The sequence below is a fragment of the Hordeum vulgare genome, chromosome 2H (genome assembly GCF_904849725.1).
Source record: "Hordeum vulgare subsp. vulgare chromosome 2H, MorexV3_pseudomolecules_assembly, whole genome shotgun sequence".
In the NCBI taxonomy this organism is placed as follows: Eukaryota; Viridiplantae; Streptophyta; class Magnoliopsida; order Poales; family Poaceae; genus Hordeum; species Hordeum vulgare.
In genome coordinates, this window is record NC_058519.1 from 35,418,987 (window position 1) to 35,440,987 (window position 22,001).

The window sequence follows — 22,001 nt, forward strand, 5'->3', positions numbered from 1 at the left end:
CATGAAGATTGTACCATGCTTGACACTTCTTGTACTGGTTCTTTTATGAAGAAGGATATTGACCACAAGTGGAATTTATTGGAAAGAATCAAACGTAACTCTGAAGATTGGGAGCTGGAGGAAGGTAAGGAGTCAGGTATGAATTTCCAGTTTGATTGCGTTAAATCTTTTGTTGAGACAAACACTTCTAGAGATTTTAGCGCTAAGTATGGACTTGAATCTGAGATAGTAGCTTCTCTATGTGAATCTTTTGCTGCTCATGTTGATCTTCCCAAAGAGAAGTGGTTTAAGTATCATCCTCCTGTAGAAAGCAACATAGTCAAAACCAATCTAGTTGAGGAGAAAGTCATTGCTTTTAGTGATCCTGTTATTCCTTGTGCCTACGCTGAGAAACCACCTTACCTGCTAGGAAAAAGGATTATTCTAAAGCTCCAACTGTGATACGTAGGGGTTACATTAGACCACTTGCACCCCCTGAGGAGATTAGAGTTGAACCTAGTGTTGCTATTATCAAAGATCTCTTAGCCGAAGACATAGATGGGCATGTTATCAAATTCTATGAGGACTCCGCTAGAATTGCTAAACCTCACGCGAAAGACAAATACGGACCTGTAGTTGGCCTGCCCGTTGTTTCTGTCAAGATAGGAGATCACTGTTACCACGGTTTATGTGATATGGGAGCTAGTGCTAGTGCAATACCCCGTTCCTTATATGATGAAATCAAAGATGAGATTGCACCTACTGAGCTAGAACCCGTTGATGTCACTATTACGCTAGCTAATAGAGACACTATCTGCCCTCTGGGAATTGTGAGAGACGTAGAAGTCATGTATGGTAAGACGAAGTATCCTACTGATTTCCTCGTCCTTGGTACTACACAAGATAGCTTTTGTCCCATCATATTTGGTAGACCCTTTCTCAACATTGTCAATGCTCACATTGATTGCATTAAGCAGACTGTCACTGTTAGTTTCGAGGGTGGGTCTCATGAATTTCACTTCTCCAAGTTTGGAAGACAACCCCATGAAAAAGACTCGTCTAGTAGGGATGAAATCATTTCTCTCGCCTCTATTGCCGTACCTCCTACGGATCCTTTAGAGCAATATCTACTTGAACATGAAAATGATATGCATATGGAGGAAAGAGATGAGATAGATAAAATTGTCTTAGAACAATATCCTATTCTCAAGAATAATCTGCGTGTTGAACTGCTTGGGGATCCTCCCCCGCCAAAGGGTGATCCTGTGTTCGAGCTTAAACAGTTTCCTGATACTCTTAAGTATGCCTATCTTGATGAGAAGGAGATATATCCTGTTATTATTAGTGCTATCCTCTCAGAGCACGAAGAGAAGAAGTTACAAAAAACTCTGAGAAAGCACCGTGCTGCTATTGGATATACTCTTGATGATCTTAAGGGTATTAGTCCCACTCTATGCCAGCACAAGATTAAAACCGATCCTAATTCTAAACCAGTTGCTAGTCATCAAAGGAGATTTAATCCTAAGATGAAGGAGGTCGTTAGAAAAGAAATATTAAAGCTTCTGGAAGCAGGAATCATTTATCCTGTTGCTCATAGTGATTGGGTAAGTCCATTGCATTGCATACCTAACAAGGGAGGTATCACCGTTGTTCCTAATGATAAGAATGAATTAATCCCACAAAGGATTATTACTGGCTATAGGATGGTGATAGACTTACGGAAACTGAACAAGGCAACCAGGAAAGACCATTATCCTTTGCCGTTTATCGACCAAATGCTAGAAAGGCTATCCAAACACACACACTTCTGCTTTCTAGACGGTTATTCAGGTTTCTCGCAAATACCTATTGCATAATATGATCAGGAGAAAACCACTTTCACCTGCCCCTTCGGTACCTTTGCTTATAGACGTATGCCTTTTGGCTTATGCAATGCACCTGCCACCTTTCAAAGATGTATGATGGCTATATTCTCTGACTTTTGTGAAAATATTGTCGAGGTTTTCATGGATGACTTCTCTATTTACGGGTCTTCCTTTGATGATTGCCTTAGCAACCTTGATCGAGTCTTACAGAGATGCAAAGATACCGACCTCATCTTGAATTGGGAGAAGTGCCACTTTATGGTTAATGAAGGCATCGTCTTAGGACACAAAATCTTTGAAAGAGGCATTGAAGTTGATAAGGCTAAGGTTGATGCAATTGAGAAAATGCCTTGCCCCACAGATATCAGAGGTATACGAAGTTTCCTAGGTCACGCTGGTTTCTATAGAAGGTTCATTAAAGACTTCTCTAAGATTTCTAGGCCTCTTACCAACCTCTTCCAGAAGGATGTTCCTTTTGTTTTTGATGAGGATTGTGAGGAAGATTTCGAAATACTTAAGAAGGCTTTGATAACCGCACCTATTGTTCAACCACCTGACTGGAACTTGCCCTTTGAAATCATGTGCGACGCTAGTGATTATGCTGTTGGTGTTGTTCTAGGACAAAGAGTTGACAAGAAGTTGAATGTTATTCACTACGCTTGTAAAACTCTAGACAGTGCCCAAAGAAACTATGCCACTACGGAAAAGGAGTTTTTAGCAGTCGTGTTTGCATGTGAAAAGTTCAGATCTTATATAGTTGATTCCAAAGACACTATTCACTCTGATCATGCTGCTATTAAGTACCTTATGGAGAAGAAGGACACTAATCCTAGGCTGATCATATGGGTTCTCCTGCTACAGGAATTTGATTTGCATGTCGTTGACCGAAAGGGTGCTGATAACCCTGTAGCAGATAACTTGTCCAGGCTAGAGAATGTCCTTGATGACCTACGACCTATTGATGATAGCTTTCCTGATGAGCAATTAAAATGTTATCCGCACCTCACATAGTGCACCGTGGTATGCCGATTACACAAACTATATCGTAGCCAAATACATACCACCAAGTTTCACCTATCAGCAAAAGAAGAAATTCTTCTTTGATTTGAGACACTACTTTTTGGATGATCCTCACCTTTATAAGGAAGGAGTAGATGGTGTTATTAGACGTTGTGTGCCTGAACATGAACAGGGACAGATCCTGTAGAAGTGGCATTCCGAAGCCTACGGAGGACACCACGCTGGAGATAGAACTGCTCATAAGGTATTGCAATCAGGTTTCTATTGGCCCACTCTCTTCAAGGATGCCTGTAAGTTTGTCTTGTCCTGTGACGAATGCCAAAGAATAGGGAACATCAGTAAGCGTCAGGAAATGCCTATGAACTATTCACCTGTCATTGAACCGTTCGATGTCTGGGGCTTTGATTATATGGGACCCTTCCCGAGTTCCAATGGGTACACTCACATCTTAGTTGTTGTGGATTACGTCACTAAGAGGGTAGAAGCTATCCCCACTAAAAATGTTGATCACTACACCTATATTAAGATGCTTAAAGAAGTCATTTTCCCAAGATTTGGAGTCCCTAGATATTTGATGATTGATGGCGGTTCACACTTCATTCATGGTGTTTTCCGCAAGATGCTCGCTAAGTATGATGTCAACCATAGAGTTGCATCTCCTTATCATCCTCAGTCTAGTGGTCAAGTGGAGTTGAGTAATAGGGAGATCAAATTGATCCTACAAAAGACTGTCAATAGGTCTCGAAAGAATTGGTCTAGCAAACTTGACGATGCACTATGGGCTTATAGGACTGCTTATAAGAATCCCATGGGCATGTCGCCGTATAAAAAGGTTTACGGCAAGGCCTGTCATTTACCTCTTGAGCTGGAACACAAAGCTTATTGGGCAATCAAAAACTCAACTTCGATTTCAAACTTGACGGTGAGAAGCGGTTGTTTGATATCAGCTCATTAGATGAATGGAGGGCCCAGGCATATGAGAATGCCAAGTTCTTCAGGGAAAAGGTTAAGAGATGGCACGATAAACGAATACAGAAATGAGAGTTCAATGTAGGTGATTATGTCCTACTATACAATTCTCGCTTAAGATTCTTCACAGGCAAGCTTCTCTCTAAATGGGAAGGTCCTTACGTTATCGAGGAAGTATATCATTCCGGTGCCATCAAAATCAATAACACGGAAGGAAATTTTCCTAGAGTGGTAAATGGGCAAAGAATCAAGCATTATATCTCCGGTACTCCCATAAATGTTGAGACCAATATCATCAATATCATAAATCCAGAGGAGTACATAAGGGATTTTTATCAGCCTGTTTCAGACCCTGAAAACGAAGAGGTATATGTTTCGGTAAGTAATTGGAATCCGAAGCTTTTCCAATAGGAAATTTCCTCCGTTTTGGAATTTTTGGAAAATTAGAAAAATAAAAAGCAGTCCGAAGAGCGCATGAGGGGGCCACAAGCTTGGTCGCCGCCACCTACCCCCTGGCGGCGGCTACAGGGCTTGTGGGCACCTTCTGTGCCTCCCGGACTCCGTTTTCTTGTGGAGCACTCCTTCTGCTCCAGAAAAAATCATTATATATACGCCCGAGGGTTTTGATCTCCGTATCGCACAGTTTTCCTCTGTTCTTGTTTCGAGCCTGTTTCTGCCGCAGATCTAGGTCAAGATGTCTTCTCAGTATTCAGAGGGGGAGAGCTATGTGGTTGATTACCTTGCTAACCCCAAAGTCTATGGGGACTTGGAACCATATGGCTGCACCACTGACGAGGAAGAGGACTATGAGCCCGAAGGGAAAGAACTAACGAGTTCCGATGAAGAGGAGGCTCCTTTACCTCAACCTGCAAACACCATGTGGAGTTCAAGAAGTCAAGCCTCCCCAACTCCAGGAAGAAGCCTAAGACCATATTTATCCCCTCTCATTTCTTGCAGGAGAGTAAGCAGGAACTTTGCCATATAGTATTGAAACTTGAGGAGGAAAATGACGATCTGAGGGAGCAGAACTTTTTGCTCAAGTGGAAATTAGACAAGCTCAAGACTGATTCAACAACTCCACCACCATCACCACCAAAGGAAGACAACTAAGCATTGGTATGGGCAATCCCCTTGGCTTCTGCCAAGCTTGGGGGAGTTGCCCTAGTATCATATCACCTTTATATCTTTTTCTTTTACCTTTGTTTTAGTTCTTTCCTTTTCAGTTTTTATTTCTTCTCCTAGTGGAATAAGTCTTTAGTGTTTAGTTTGAGTCTTTTGCCTTGTGTCTCCCCCGATGTATTCGAGCTTGCGAGCTATATAATAAAGAGTGTCTTAGTTGAAGGGCTTTGCTTTGTGTCATGATCAAAAGTATGAAAAGAACGATAGCATGAAAAATCTTGAGATGATCTTATGGAAAGTGATAGCTTCACATATGACACGTATGATGATTGAAACTTGTTGAGAATAAATCAACATAGACTTCAGTCATTGTTGCAACTAATAAGAAGTAATAAGGAAAGAGAGGTTCACATATAAATATATCATCTTAGACAATTTTACAATTCTGAGCACTGACCAAACTATTACATGCTTAGGAGTAGATGTTTGACAAGGAAGACAACATAATGAATTGTGTTTGCTTGGTTCCAAACAATGTTATATGATTAGAGATCCCTTGGTATGTGACGATTGCTTCCACCTCATATTAGCCAAAACTCTCGCACCAAGTAGAGATACTACTTGTGCATCCATAAACCTTCAACCCAGTTTTGCCATGAGAGTCCACCATACCTACCTATGGATTGAATAAGATCCTTCAAGTAAGTTGTCATCGGTGCAAGCAATAAAAATTGCTCTCTAATATGTATTATCTGTTAGTGTGTGGAAAATAAGCTTTGTACGAACCTGTGATGAGGAAGATATAAAAGCAACAGACTGCATAATAAAGTTCTTTATCACAGGAGGCAATATAAAGTGACGTTCCTCCGCACTAAGAGGACACACATTCAAACCTCAAAAGCGCATGACAACCTCTGCTTCCCTGTGCAAAGGGCCTATCTTGTACCTTTACTTTTTTCCCTTGTAAGAGTCATGGTGATCTTCACCAATTCCCTATTTTTGCCTTTGCCTTGGCTACCGTCACATGCTTGGGAAAGATCTATATTCATATATCAACTTGGAGTTGAGTACTTATGCTTTATTATTGTTGACTTTACCCTTGAGGTACATAGTTGGGAGGCAAAATTATAAGCCCCCATCTTTCTCTATGTCCAGCTGAAACTTTGATACCATGAGTACCACGTGATTTGTAACAATTGTGGAAAACAAAAGAGATGATTGAGTATGTGGGTTTGCCTTACAAGCTCTTATTTGACTCTTTCTGATGTTATGATAAATTGCAATCTCTTCAATGACTTTGGACTGTTGTTGGTTACTTCTCGGTAAGGTTTTTGCTTCATACTTTGCTTTGTGAAGGAATCGTTACTTTCCCAAAAGAATCTTTATGATGTATTGTTGTTCTATGTGTGACCATGATGCTCTCATGTCCGTATTATGTTTTATCGACACCTTCATCCCTAAACATGTGGACATGTTTATGGAACTTGGTTTTCGCTTGACGACAAGCGAGGTATAAGCTTGGGGGAGTTGATACGTCCATTTTGCATCATGATTTCATGTTGATATTTATCGCTTTACGGGGTGTTGTATTACTTAGTGGTACCATATTTATGCCTTTTCTCTCTTATTTTGCAAGGTTTATTTGAAGAGGGAGAATTCAGGCAGCTGGAATTCTGGACTAGAAAAGGAGCAAATCTGAGTCCTATATTCTGCACAACTCCAAATGCCCTGAAACTTTACGTGGAATTTTTTGGGAATATATAAAAAATATTGGGCGAAAGAAGTACCAGAGGGGAGCTACCAGGGCCCCACAAGCCTGGTAGCCGCCACCCCTTTGGTGGCGGCTACAGGGCTTGTGGGCTCCCTGACGGCCCATTGGCCCCCCTCTTTTGCTATATGAAGGGTTTCGTTCCATAAAAAAATCAAGAGGGAGCTTTTTCGTGGTTTCGCCGCCGCCACGAGGCAGAACTTGAGCAGATCCAATCTAGAGCTCCGGCAGGACGATCCTGCTGGGGAAACTTCCCTCCCGGAGGGGGAAATCGTCGCTATCGTCATCATCAACACTCCTCTTGTATGAGGGGAGGAATCTTCATCAACATCTTCATCAGCACCATCCCCTCTCCAATCCCTAGTTCATCTCTTGTAACCAATCTCCGTCTCGCGACTCCGATTGGTACTTGTAAGGTTGCTAGTATTGTTGATTACTCTTTGTAGTTGATGCTAGTTGGATTACTTGGTTGAAGAGTTTATGTTCAGATCCTTGATGCTATTCATTACACCTCTGATCATGATTATGATTATGCTTTGTGAGTAGTTACTTTTGTTCCTGAGGACATGGGATAAGTCATGCTAATAATAGTCATGTGAATTTGGTATTGGTTCGGTATTTTGATATGTTGTATGTTGTATTTTCCTCTAGTGGTGTTATGTGAACGTCGACTACATAACACTTCATCATACTTGGGCCTAGAGGAAGGCATTGGGGAGTAGTAAGTACATGATGGGTTGCTGGAGTGACAGAAGCTTAAACCCTAGTCTATGTGTTGCTTCGTAAGGGGCTAATTTGGATCCACTAGTTTAATGATATGGTTAGACGTTGTCTTAATTCTTCTTTTGTATTTGAGGATGCTTGCGAGAGGGGTTAATCATAAGTGGGATGCTTGTCCAAGTAAGGGCAGCACCAAAGCGCCGGTCCACCCACATATCAAACTATCAAAGTAACGAACGCGAATCACATGAACATGATGAAACTAGCATGACAGAAATTCCAGTGTGTCCTCGGGAGCGTTTTTCCTCCTATAAGACTTTGTTCAGGCTTGTCCCTTGCTACAAAAGGGATTGGGACACTTGCTGCACCATTGCTACTACTTGTTACTTGTTACTTTTCACTTGCTACGTTTCACCTTGCTTCACCATCACTTGTTACCGCTACTTTCAGTGCTTGCAGTTATTACCTTGCTGAAAACCGTTTATCACAGCCTTCTGCTCCTCGTTGGGTTCGACACTCTTACTTATCGAAAGGACTGCGATTGATCCCCTATACTTGTGGGTCATCAGCGCGCCAAGGGTCGAGCATCTCGAGGAGGAAGAAGATGAGCTAGGGTAAAAAAGTGAAAAGATTCCCCGTCGGTATTTAAGGACCGAAGGGAGGAAATGAAACGGAAGGCGCGGGAAACAAGGAGGTTCTATAAATTCGAAGTTTATGGCGCCTCGATTTTCGGGGTGAACGATAATATCGAAAGGAGACGTTGGGTGACGTCATGAAGATTCCAGAAATTTCGGAGTGAGTGACATCATCATTCCACATGGCGGAAGCTCGAAGAAAGTTCAAAAGCCGACAATATTTCCGTTGGAAGTAAGATGGCGATTTAAGTGAGCCGCCAAGAGTTAATAAAGAGATCTATTGACATGAATAAATTCAAGTCAATCTGGGGCCTAATGTTGGGGATATTATCCCGTGGTAAGACTCGCCCAGTGGGCCAGGTCAGGATAAGTGCGGCTCTATTCCTATAGATAAGGTGGGCTGTTACTAAGGAAGCGGAAGGCGCCAGATGGGACGGTTGGCCCAAGACTCGACAAAGGCGACTTGCAGTCCATGTAAGGAAAGAGACACCAGGAATTTTCTTGCGTGGGAGACAAGGCAAGTTAGAGATAAATCGTCTTATTAATCGTAATAAGAGTTGGACTCTTGTAAGACCTAAGGCCTCGACCTGTATATAAAGGCGAGTCTCTAGGGTAGATAGGGTTAAGTTAACATCAATCGAGAGCTAGGTCACGTGAATCCACAACCTTGTAATCGATTCCCACATCAATATACACAAAGCAGGACGTAGGCTTTTACCTCAATCTAAGGGGCCGAACCTGGGTAAACTCGCTTCCCGTTTCCCGATCAACCCCTTTGAGTCGCCACATAGCTCTGATGGCCTCATCACTAAGTCCTTTCACGAGGACATCTGCCATGACAAAACCATGACAAGAGGTACAACCGCTAAGGTGTAAAAGCTGCTGAGTTAGAAATGAGAACCTCTCTCTCACTGAACGGAAGGGTAGGGGGTGGCTGACAAGGAATGTGTACATGCGTTGATTCACCCCAATACCTTCCAATGAGAATTCTCTCTTAATAGTACGGGTTCCCTATGACCAAAGAAATGAACACATAGAGAACACCGTCTTCAATATTTTCCGTTTGGAGGGAATGCCTAACCGTATTGTGTGATACACGGAGTACGTGGAGAACTTGACACATGATTAGATCACAAAGTTAAGTGTCATCATCACCAAAACACCAAGGTGCGAGAATGACCTTACAATCTCCCCCTTTTTGGTGTATGATGATAACAACACCCTTTTGCATTGAGGCTCTAGAAAATAAAAATGAAGCTCCCCCTCAATGTGTGCACCATTTGTGTTTTGCACACAAAAAGGGAGCTCCCCCTCGATTCAATAGACCGAACAATGGGTACAAATGAAAAGAATAGAAAGCGACATACATTTGTACATGATAAGAAGTGGAGCATAATGTTGGAATTATGCCCTAGAGGCAATAATAAATATAGTTATTATTATAATTCTTGTATCAAGATAATCGTTTATTATCCATGCTATAATTGTATTGAATGAAGACTCATTTACATGTGTGGATACATAGACAAAACACCATCCCTAGCAAGCCTCTAGTTGGCTAGCCAGTTGATCAAAGATAGTCAGTGTCTTCTGATTATGAACAAAGTGTTGTTGCTTGATAACTGGATCACGTCATTAGGAGAATCACGTGATGGACTAGACCCAAACTAATAGACGTAGCATGTTGATCGTGTCATTTTGTTGCTACTGTTTTCTGCGTGTCAAGTATTTATTCCTATGACCATGAGATCATATAACTCACTGACACCAGAGGAATGCTTTTTGTGTATCAAACGTCGCAACGTAACTGGGTGACTATAAAGATGCTCTACAGGTATCTTCGAAGGTGTTAGTTGAGTTAGTATGGATCAAGACTGGGATTTGTCACTCCGTGTGACGGAGAGGTATCTCGGGGCCCACTCGGTAATACAACATCACACACAAGCCTTGCAAGCAATGTAACTTAGTGTAAGTTGCGGGATCTTGTATTACGGAACGAGTAAAGAGACTTGCCGGTAAACGAGATTGAAATAGGTATGCGGATACTGACGATCGAATCTCGGGCAAGAAACATACCGAAGGACAAAGGGAATGACATACGGGATTATATGAATCCTTTGCACTGAGGTTCAAACGATAAGATCTTCGTAGAATATGTAGGATCCAATATGGGCATCCAGGTCCCGCTATTGGATATTGACCGAGGAGTCTCTCGGGTCATGTCTACATAGTTCTCGAACCCGCAGGGTCTGCACACTTAAGGTTCGACGTTGTTTTATGCGTATTTGAATTATATGGTTGGTTACCGAATGTTGTTCGGAGTCCCGGATGAGATCACGGACGTCACGAGGGTTTCCGGAATGGTCCGGAAACGAAGAATGATATATAGGATGACCTCATTTGATTACCGGAAGGTTTTCGGAGTTACCGGGAATGTACCAGGAATGACGAATGGGTTCCGGGAGTTCACCGGGGGGGGCAACCCACCCTGGGGAAGCCCATAGGCCTTGAGGGTGGCACACCAGCCCTTAGTGGGCTGGTGGGACAGCCCAAGAGGGCCCTATGCGCCTAGAGAAGAAAATCAAAGAGAAAAGAAAAAAAAAGAGGAGGTGGGAAGGGAAGTAAGGACTCCCACCCACCAAACCAAGTCCAACTCGGTTTGGGGGGGGGAGCCTTCCCCCTTGGACTCGGCCGACCCCCTTGGGGCTCCTTGAGCCCCAAGGCAAGGTCCCCTCCCTCCCACCTATATATACGGAGGTTTTAGGGCTGATTTGAGACGATTTTTCCACGGCAGCCCGACCACATACCTCCACGGTTTTTCCTCTAGATCGCGTTTCTGCGGAGCTCGGGCGGAGCCCTGCTGAGACAAGGTCATCACCAACCTCCGGAGCGCCGTCATGCTGCCGGAGAACTCTTCTACCTCTCCGTCTCTCTTGCTGGATCAAGAAGGCCGAGATCATCGTCGAGCTGTACGTGTGCTGAACGCGGAGGTGCCGTCCGTTCGGTACTAGATCGTGGGACTGATCGCGGGATTGTTCGCAGGGCGGATCGAGGGACGTGAGGACGTTCCACTACATCAACCGCGTTCACTAACGCTTCTGCTGTACGATCTACAAGGGTACGTAGATCACTCATCCCCTCTCGTAGATGGACATCACCATGATAGGTCTACGTGCGCGTAGGAAAATTTTTGTTTCCCATGCGACGTTCCCCAACAGTGGCATCATGAGCTAGGTTCATGCGTAGATGTCTTCTCGAGTAGAACATAAAAGTTTTTGTGGGCGGTGATGTGCGTTTTGCTGCCCTCCTTAGTCTTTTCTTGATTCCGCGGTATTGTTGGATTGAAGCGGCTTGGACCGACATTACTCGTACGCTTACGAGAGACTGGTTTCATCGTTACGAGTAACCCCCTTTGCTCAAAGATGACTGGCAAGTGTCGGTTTCTCCAACTTTAGTTGAATCGGATTTGACCGAGGAGGTCCTTGGATGAGGTTAAATAGCAACTCATATATTTCCATTGTGGTGTTTGCGTAAGTAAGATGCGATCCTACTAGATACCCATGGTTACCACGTAAAACATCCAACAACAAAATTAGAGGACGTCTAACTTGTTTTTGCAGGGTATGCTTGTGATGTGATATGGCCAACGATGTGATGTGATATATTGGATGTATGAGATGATCATGTTGTAATAGAAAATATCGACTTGCACGTCGATGGTACGGCAACCGGCAGGAGCCATAGGGTTGTCTTTATACTAACATTTGTGCTTGCAGATGCGTTTACTATTTTGCTAGGATGTAGCTTTAGTAGTAATAGCATGAGTAGCACGACAACCCCGATGGCAACACGTTGATGGAGATCATGGTGTGGCGCCGGTGACAAGAAGATCGTGCCGCTGCTCTGGTGATGGAGATCAAGAAGCACGTGATGATGGCCATATCATGTCACTTATGAATTGCATGTGATGTTAATCCTTTCATGCACCTTATTTTGCTTAGAATGATGGTAGCATTATGAGGTGATCTCTCACTAAAATTTCAAGACGAAATTGTGTTCTCCCCGACTGTGCACCGTTGCTACAGTTCGTCCTTTCGAGACACCACGTGATGATCGGGTGTGATAGACTCAACGTTCACATACAACAGGTGCAAAACAGTTGCGCACGCGGAACACTCGGGTTAAGCTTGACGAGCCTAGCATGTGCAGACATGGCCTCGGAACACATGAGACCGAAAGGTTGATCATGAATCATATAGATGATATGATTAGCATAGGGATGCTTACCACTGAAACTATACTCAACTCACGTGATGATCGGACTTGAGCTAGTGTAAGTGGATCATGAACCACTCAAATGACTAGAGAGATGTACTTTTTGAGTGGGAGTTTAGCAAATAATTTGATTAAGTTAAACTCTAATTATCTTGAACATAGTCTAAGTCCACTTTGAATATATTTGTGTTGTAGATCATGGCTCACGCGACAGTCACCCTGAATTTTAATACGTTCCTAGAGAAATCTAAGTTGAAAGATGATGGAAGCAACTTTGTAGTCTGGGCTCATAATCTTGAGCTAATCTTACAAGCTGGGAAGAAGGATTATGTCCTTAATGCTGCACTAGGAGATGAACCACCCACTACGGCTGATCAGGATGTTAAGAACGCTTGGTTAGCACGTAAGGAGGACTACTCATTAGTTCAATGTGCAGTCTTGTATGGCTTAGAACCGGGACTTCAACGTCGCTTTGAGCGTCATGGAGCATTTGAGATGTTCCAGGAGTTGAAGTTTATCTTTCAGAAGAACGCCCGGGTCGAGAGGTATGAGACCTCCGATAAATTCTATGCTTACAAGATGGAGGAGAACTCGTCTGTCAGTGAACATGTGCTCAAAATGTCTGGGTACTCAAACCGTCTAGCTGAGCTGGGGATTGAACTCCCGCAAGAGGCTATCACTGACAGAATCCTTCAATCACTGCCGCCAAGCTATAAAGGCTTTGTGTTGAACTACAACATGCAAGGGATGAACAAGTCTCCCGGCGAGTTGTTTGCGATGCTGAAAGTCGCAGAGTCTGAACTCCATAAAGAACATCAAGTGTTGATGGTGAATAAGACCACTAGTTTCAAGAGAAACGGCAAAGGCAAGAAGGGTAATTCGAAGAAGAGCGACAAGCCTGTTGCCAATCCGACGAAGAAACCCAAAGCTGGACCTAAGCCTGAAACGGAGTGTTACTATTGCAAGGGTATGGGTCACTAGAAGCGCAATTGCCCCAAGTATCTGGCAGATAAGAAGGCGACCAAAGAAAAAACAGGTATATTTGATATACATGTTATTGATGTGTACTTAACCGGCTCTCGTAGTAGTGCCTGGGTATTCGATACCGGTTCTGTTGCTCATATTTGCAACTCGAAACAGGAACTGCGGAATAGACGAAGGCTGGCGAAAGATGAAGTGACGATGCGCATAGGAAATGGTTCCAAGGTTGATGCAATCGCCGTCTGCACAGTTTCACTTCAGTTACCATCAGGATTAGTGATGAACTTAAATCATTGTTATTTAGTGCCTGCGTTGAGCATGAACATTATATCTGGATCTTGTTTATTGCGAGACGGTTACTCTTTTAAGTCAGAGAATAATGGTTGTTCTATTTCTATGAGTAACATCTTTTATGGTCATGCACCTAATGTGAGAGGATTGTTCATATTGAATCTTGATAGCGATACGCATATACATAACATTGAGACCAAAAGAGTTAGAGTTAACAATGATAGCGCCATATTTTTGTGGCACTGTCGCTTAGGTCATATTGGTGTAAAGCGCATGAAGAAACTCCATGCTGATGGACTTTTGGAGTCACTTGACTTTGATTCACTTGACACGTGCGAACCATGCCTCATGGGCAAGATGACTAAGACTCCGTTCTCCGGAACAATGGAGCGTGCAAGTGACTTGTTGGAAATCATACATACCGATGTGTGTGGTCCGATGAGCGTGGAGGCACGCGGCGGATATCGTTATTTTCTCACCTTCACTGACGATTTGAGTAGATATGGTTATGTCTACTTGATGAAGCACAAGTCTGAAACATTTGAAAAGTTCAAGCAATTTCAGAGTGAAGTTGAAAATCATCGTAACAAGAAGATCAAGTTCCTACGGTCTGATCGTGGGGGTGAATATCTGAGTTTCGAGTTTGGTGCTCACTTAAGACAATGTGGAATTGTTTCACAGTTAACACCGCCTGGAACACCACAACGTAATGGTGTGTCCGAATGTCGTAATCGTACTTAATTAGAGAAGGTGCGATCTATGATGTCTCTTACCGATTTGCCGTTATCGTTTTGGGGTTATGCATTAGAAACAACTGCATTCACTATAAATAGGGCACCATCAAAATCCGTTGAGACGACACCATACGAACTGTGGAATGGCAAAAGGCCAAAGTTGTCGTTTCTTAAAGTTTGGGGATGTGATGCTTATGTCAAAAAGCTTCAGCCTGAAAAGCTGGAACCCAAAGCGGAAAAGTGCGTCTTCATAGGTTACCCAAAAGAGACAGTTGGGTACACCTTCTATCTCAAGTCCGAGGGCAAAGTGTTTGTTGCTAAAAACGGAGCTTTTCTCGAGAAGGAGTTTCTCTCGAGAGAATTGAGTGGGAGGAAGATAGAACTTGACGAGGTTGTCGAACCTCTCATCCCTCTGGATGGTGGCGCAGGGCAAGGGGAAACCTCTGTCGTTGCTACGCCGGTTGAGGAGGAAGTTAATGATGATGATCATGAAACTCCGGTTCAAGTTTCTGTCGAACCACGCAGGTCGACGAGACCACGTGCTGCTCCAGAGTGGTACGGTAATCCCGTCTTATCAATCATGTTGCTGGACAACAATGGACCTGCAAATTATGAAGAAGCAATGGTGGGCCCAGATTCCAACAAATGGCTAGAAGCCATGAAGTCCGAGATAGGATCCATGTATGAGAACAAAGTGTGGACTTTGGAGGTAATACCTGAGGGCCGCAAGGCTATTCAGAACAAATGGATCTTTAAGAGGAAGACGGACGCTGACGGCAATGTGACCGTTTATAAAGCTCGACTTGTGGCAAAGGGTTTTTCCCAAGTTCAAGGAATTGACTACGATGAGACATTCTCACCCGTAGCGATGCTTAAGTCCGTCAGAATCATGTTAGCAATAGCTGCATTTTTCGATTATGAAATCTGGCAGATGGATGTCAAAACGGCGTTCCTTAACGGTTTCCTTAAATAAGAGTTGTATATGATACAACCCGAAGGTTTTGTTGATCCTAAGAATGCTAACAAGGTGTGCAAGCTCCAGCGATCCATTTATGGACTGATGCAAGCATCTCGGAGTTGGAACAAACGCTTTGATGAGGTGATCAAAGCATTTGGGTTTATACAAGTGGTTGGAGAATCTTGTATTTACAAGAAAGTGAGTGGGAGCTCTGTGGCGTTTCTAATATTATATGTGGATGACATATTGCTGATTGGAAACAACGTGGAGTTTTTGGAGAGCATAAAGGATTACTTGAATAAAAGTATCTCTATGAAGGACCTAGGAGAAGCTGCTTACATTCTAGGCATTAAGATCTATAGGGATAGATCAAAACGCCTGATAGGACTTTCACAAAGCACATACCTTGATAAAGTTTTGAAGAGGTTCAAAATGGAACAGTCCAAGAAAGGGTTCTTGCCAGTTTTACAAGGTACGAGATTGAGTAAGACTCAGTGCCCAGCAACTGATGAAGATAGAGAGCATATGCGCTCCATCCCCTATGCTTCAGCCATAGGTTCTATCATGTATGCAATGTTGTGCACTAGACCGGATGTTAGCCTAGCCATAAGTATGGCGGGTAGGTTCCAGAGTAATCCAGGAGTGGATCACTGGACAGCGGTCAAGAATATCCTGAAGTACCTGAAAAGGTCTAAGGAGATGTTTCTCGTGTATGGAGGTGACGAAGAGCTCGCCGTAAAAGGTTACGTCGATGCAAGCTTGACACAGATCCGGACGACTCTAAGTCACAAACCGGATACGTATTTATTCTTAATGGGGGTGCGGTAAGCTGGTGCAGTTCCAAGCAAAGCGTCGTAGCAGATTCTACATGTGAAGCGGAATACATGGCTGCCTCGTAGGCGGCTAAGGAGGGTGTCTGCATGAAGCAGTTCATGACGGATCTTGGAGTGGTGCCAAGCGCACTGAATCCAATAACCTTGTTCTGTGACAACACGGGTGCCATTGCCTTAGCAAAGGAACCACGGTTTCACAAGAAGACCAGACACATCAAACGACACTTCAACCTCATCCGCGACTACGTCGAGGGAGAGGACGTAAATATATGCAAAGTGCACACGGATCTGAATGTAGCAGACCCGCTCACTAAACCTCTTCCACGGCCAAAGCATGATCAACACCAGAACTGTATGGGTGTTAGATTTATTACAGTGTAATTCGCATGATGATGTGAGGGCTAGATTATTGACTCTAGTGCAAGTGGGAGACTGTTGGAATTATGCCCTAGAGGCAATAATAAATATAGTTATTATTATAATTCCTGTATCAAGATAATCGTTTATTATCCATGCTATAATTGTATTGAATGAAGACTCATTTACATGTGTGGATACATAGACAAAACACCGTCCCTAGAAAGCCTCTAGTTGGCTAGCCAGTTGATCAAAGATAGTCAGTGTCTTCTGATTATGAACAAAGTGTTGTTGCTTGATAACTGGATCACGTCATTAGGAGAATCACGTGATGGACTAGACCCAAACTAATAGACGTAGCATGTTGATCGTGTCATTTTGTTGCTACTGTTTTCTGCGTGTCAAGTATTTATTCCTATGACCATGAGATCATATAACTCACTGACACCAGAGGAATGCTTTGTGTGTATCAAACGTCGCAACGTAACTGGGTGACTATAAAGATGCTCTACAGGTATCTCCCAAGGTGTTAGTTGAGTTAGTATGGATCAAGACTGGGATTTGTCACTCCGTGTGACGGAGAGGTATCTCGGGGCCCACTCGGTAATACAACATCACACACAAGCCTTGCAAGCAATGTAACTTGGTGTAAGTTGCGGGATCTTGTATTACGGAACGAGTAAAGAGACTTGCCGGTAAACGAGATTGAAATAGGTATGCGGATACAGACGATCGAATCTCGGGCAAGTAACATACCGAAGGACAAAGGGAATGACATACGGGATTATATGAATCCTTGGCACTGAGGTTCAAACGATAAGATCTTCGTAGAATATGTAGGATCCAATATGGGCATCCAGGTCCCGCTATTGGATATTGACCGAGGAGTCTGTCGGGTCATGTCTACATAGTTCTCGAACCCGCAGGGTCTGCACACTTAAGGTTCGACGTTGTTTTATGCGTATTTGAGTTATATGGTTGGTTACCGAATGTAGTTCGGAGTCCCGGATGAGATCACGGACGTCACGACGGTTTCCGGAATGGTCCGGAAACGAAGATTGATATATAGGATGATCTCATTTGATTACCGGCAGGTTTTTGGAGTTACCGGGAATGTACCGCGAATGACGAATGGGTTCCGGGAGTTCACCGGGGGGCAACCCACCCTGGGGAAGCCCATAGGCCTTGAGGGTGGCACACCAGCCCTTAGTGGGCTGGTGGGACAGCCCAAGAGGGCCCTATGCGCCTAGAGAAGAAAATCAAAGACAAAAGAAAAAAAAGAGGAGGTGGGAAGGGAAGTAAGGACTCCCACCCACCAAACCAAGTCCAACTCGGTTTGGGGGGGAGCCTTCCCCGTTGGACTCGGCCGACCCCTTTGGGGCTCCTTGAGCCCCAAGGCAAGGTCCCCTCCCTCCCACCTATATATATGGAGGTTTTAGGGCTGATTTGAGACGATTTTTCCACGGCAGCCCGACCACATACCTCCACGGTTTTTCCTCTAGATCGCGTTTCTGCGGAGCTCGGGCGGAGCCCTGCTGAGACAAGGTCATCACCAACCTCCAGAGCGCCGTCACGCTGCCGGAGAACTCTTCTACCTCTCCGTCTCTCTTGCTGGATCAAGAAGGCTGAGATCATCGTCGAGCTGTACGTGTGCTGAACGCGGAGATGCCGTCCGTTCGGTACTAGATCGTGGGACTGATCGCGGGATTGTTCGCGGGGCGGATCGAGGGACGTGAGGACGTTCCACTACATCAACCGCGTTCACTAACGCTTCTGCTGTACGGTCTACAAGGGTACGTAGATCACTCATCCCCTCTCGTAGATGGACATCACCATGATAAGTCTTCGTGCGCGTAGGAAAATTTTTGTTTCCCATGCGACGTTCCCCAACACATAATAACAAGGGTAACAATGAAACTCAGGCTCTACTTAATCAACGAGACAAGGTAAGTAAACCGAGGGATCGCATAAAGTCTCCACAAGAGATTAGTTCAAAACCGACTGAAAGAAAATTAAGAGTTCAACTGGAAATACGCAAAGCATGAATCACACCCATGCAAATCCCGACCTAATAGAACTCTCTCCCCCTTTGGCATCAAGACACTAAAAAGGAAAAGAGCGATGCTAACGCCCTAGAGCTCAGTAGACCTTGTGAAAGCCCTCGGTTGCCTATGAATCATCACTAGCAGACTCCTCAGTATCATCAGCATCATCCATAATATCATCATCGGCAACATCAACAGAGGTGGAGGTAGCGGTAGCAATAGCAGAGGAGGCAGCAGGCTGGCCTGAAGCCTCATCACCAGTCCAAGTGCTATGCTCGTAGACCCACTTATCCTCAGGGGTGATGATCTTCTCACAACCACTATCAACCTAAAGATTGAGAGCCTGCATTATCTGAATTTGTCTGTGCCTAGCAAGATTCTCGCTGACATGGGCTTTATAGAGCTTCTTCTGGACGTGGGATTGCAGGTAGAAGGTCTTCTTTACGTGGTTGGTGAGTTTGGTGACCCAAGAGGGCTTGGCCCCGACGTAAAGCTCAAAAATCACTTTCGCTGGAAGTGGCAAAAACATCCTCAGGGTTGCCAGACGAATAGCGAGGCTTAGCATACGTCTTCTTCTGGAACTACTTGGTCTCATACTCGATGAGGTTGTCTGTAGAAGTGAGAGGCTATCCAGGCTTGTGAACTGACCAGACCGAGTTCAGAAAACACATGATAAACGGAGCATAGGTTGGAACCTTCCTAAAAATGACCGTGATGAACATATCCTCCCACATTCACTTGGAGACATCAAAAGTAGCACTAGAGCCAGCTTCAGTCTTCATAGCCACAAGCAGAACGACTAGATAACCATGAATGTCATGTTGATTCCCAACCTTGGGTAGAAGAACATTACGGAAGACACGGTGCATGATATCATAGACCTGCCGCAAATCCTTGGACCCTTCAAGTATGCCACGCTCGAGAATGTACAAGGGGGCAAGCTCCTTCAGCTCCATGGAGGTAGCCCTTTCGTGAGGACGGATGCCACCATTCCCGGTGAGCCCAGTATTGTCATAGCTAATAGCGTTGCAGAAAGCTCACCAAGGAACATGAAATAATTCATCATGGTACAAGAAGGAAAGATGACGAGCCTTATCAGTGCCGAAGTGGACAGTGGCATAGAACTGGTGAACAAGCTCCACATCAAAGGCACAGTTGATAGTCATGAGCTTAATCAGTTCAAACTCCTCGCACAACGCCATAGACTCCCCAAAGTAATCCAAGTTGTTTCTCCAGTACTCAGTGTCAATAGTCCATTTCTTGGTGTACTTGTTCTTGTGGTGCTCATAAAGTTCATACACAATCCACATTTGCATCTCATTCCTAAAATGATCCATGGTACACCTAGAAGCAATGTGAACCTCATAGGGATTTTGAATGTGAAAAATTTCCCAATCTGTTTGCTTCCATTTATGCAGAGGAATCACTGACTTTTGCTTGGATGCCAAGTACTTCTCACGACGAGTTGGCTTGGTGGGGATCACCACTTCGTATTCTTCTATCTCATTAGTGAGACAACCTCTATGAGCTTGTTTCTTAGAACTCTTGTGAGGGGCAGAGCGAGAATCTGAGCCACCTGCATGCACACACGAGAAGCACACAAGAAAACCCAGAAAATATGAGGGGAATGTACGCAAACAGAGGAATAAAAGTGTTTCTTGGTAGATTTCTCTGTTGCTCACCAAGGCAAGTCTAGGTTTTCCAAACCTTGTCATGGCTAGAATCAGAAATTGAAGAAGAGGATTGTCGACGCCTTGTGCACATAGATGTGGAACAAAAGCGTGGAACCTCCATCGGCGTCCCGACATTGGATGATGCAGGAAGCAACCAGAGAGATGTCGTCTTAGCAATGTGATAAAGAAAGTGAAGACCTCTGGCAAACTTTTACTTTTAAGTCGTTAATATTCTCACGAAAACAAACAATCCCTTTTACCACCTTGTAATGTTTGTTTCACGGGATAATATATCATTTGCAGATTTAAAAAAAAATTACTGCACCCAACACAAGTGATAGCTTGTGCGCAACCAAAATGCTACTACTAAATACTCTTCTCAACTCGTCATTGGGATGATAACCACTGGGATACTTACGAGAAGGTGTTACGCTACCTTGTGTATCTTCCAGGCCATCGAGTATTTTCTCGTGCCGTTTCCCAGGAACTAGGCAGAGAGTATTTGTTTTGTAACTGGTTTGCAGGTGTTAGGGCATCTCCAATGCCGACCCTCAAATCAACTGCAACCATCTGGGCCATATGGTGTGGAAATGTTTTGCACTCCAACGCGGTTCTGTATAGGTCCATTGAGCGGTCAGAACGTGATTTTTCCCGCAAAACGGAAACAAATTGGGGTGGTGCGGGCGTCTCAACGGTTTCCACGCCCGTTTCTAACAACCATGTCCCAAGAAAAACCATATGCATCTCCCATGCTCTTTCCCTCCTAAAGCCAACTACTCGCATTCATGTCGGCCCAGAGCGAATGCGACTGCTATCTAGAGCTGAAATTGAAGCGGCTTGCCGGCTGAGAGTTCCCCATGTTGCTTGCCCGCTGCGCACGCCTTCTCTCGTTATTGAAATGACATATGTCTGCATGCCTATAAAGTTAACCACATAGAGATCATTCTAGATATGCCTAACAGAGTCTACTTTAAGAGTCTTGCTCCACAAAAGGGTCAAAGTGTCAACACCAAAGGACATATAAAAGCCCATGAGTGCAAGTTGGTGAACTGAAAGTAAAATGTATGCAAGGTTCTCAACAAGCATGACATTCTCTATGGATAATTCTGAAGAGATTACCACCTTGCCAAGACCCAATACCTTTGAAGTTGCATAATCACCAAAGGAGACTTAAGTGGCCATGGATGGATTAGCATGAACGCCCACCACCAAGTCCTTGCTTCGAGTCATATGATATGTTGCTCCACTATCAAGCAACCATGACACTCCACCGGAAGAAACTCCTACAAGAGATCAATGCTTGGATTTAGGTACCCATTATTTCATGGGTCCTTTCATGTTAGCAACAAGGGTCTTAGAACCCAAATAGACCATTCAATGTATTCATAGGAAGAACTAACGAATTTGGCATAAACATGGGAGGGATTAAAGTCTCCGGCTTTGTTGGAAGGAGTGGGTTTTCCCTTCCTGACATTACCACCCACAACTTCTCCTTCTTGTTCTCATGAGCACCCTCAGCCGCTTTGAAAAAAGTTTTGTTGAGTGGGGGAGGTTGCTTGGTATTGATCTTCTTGTTCTACTTTGACTTGGGTGAAAACACAATACCTTCATTTGCAACAACCTCCTTTTGATTTCTCAAAAGGCCATTGAGGTTCTTCTCACCTTTGATGCAAGTCACAAGGCCCTTCTCAAGTTGCTCTTCAACTTGGAATTTTCCTCCACAAGATGCACATGCTCACAACAAGGGTTAGTAGCATTTGCAGTATTTATTAGCACAAA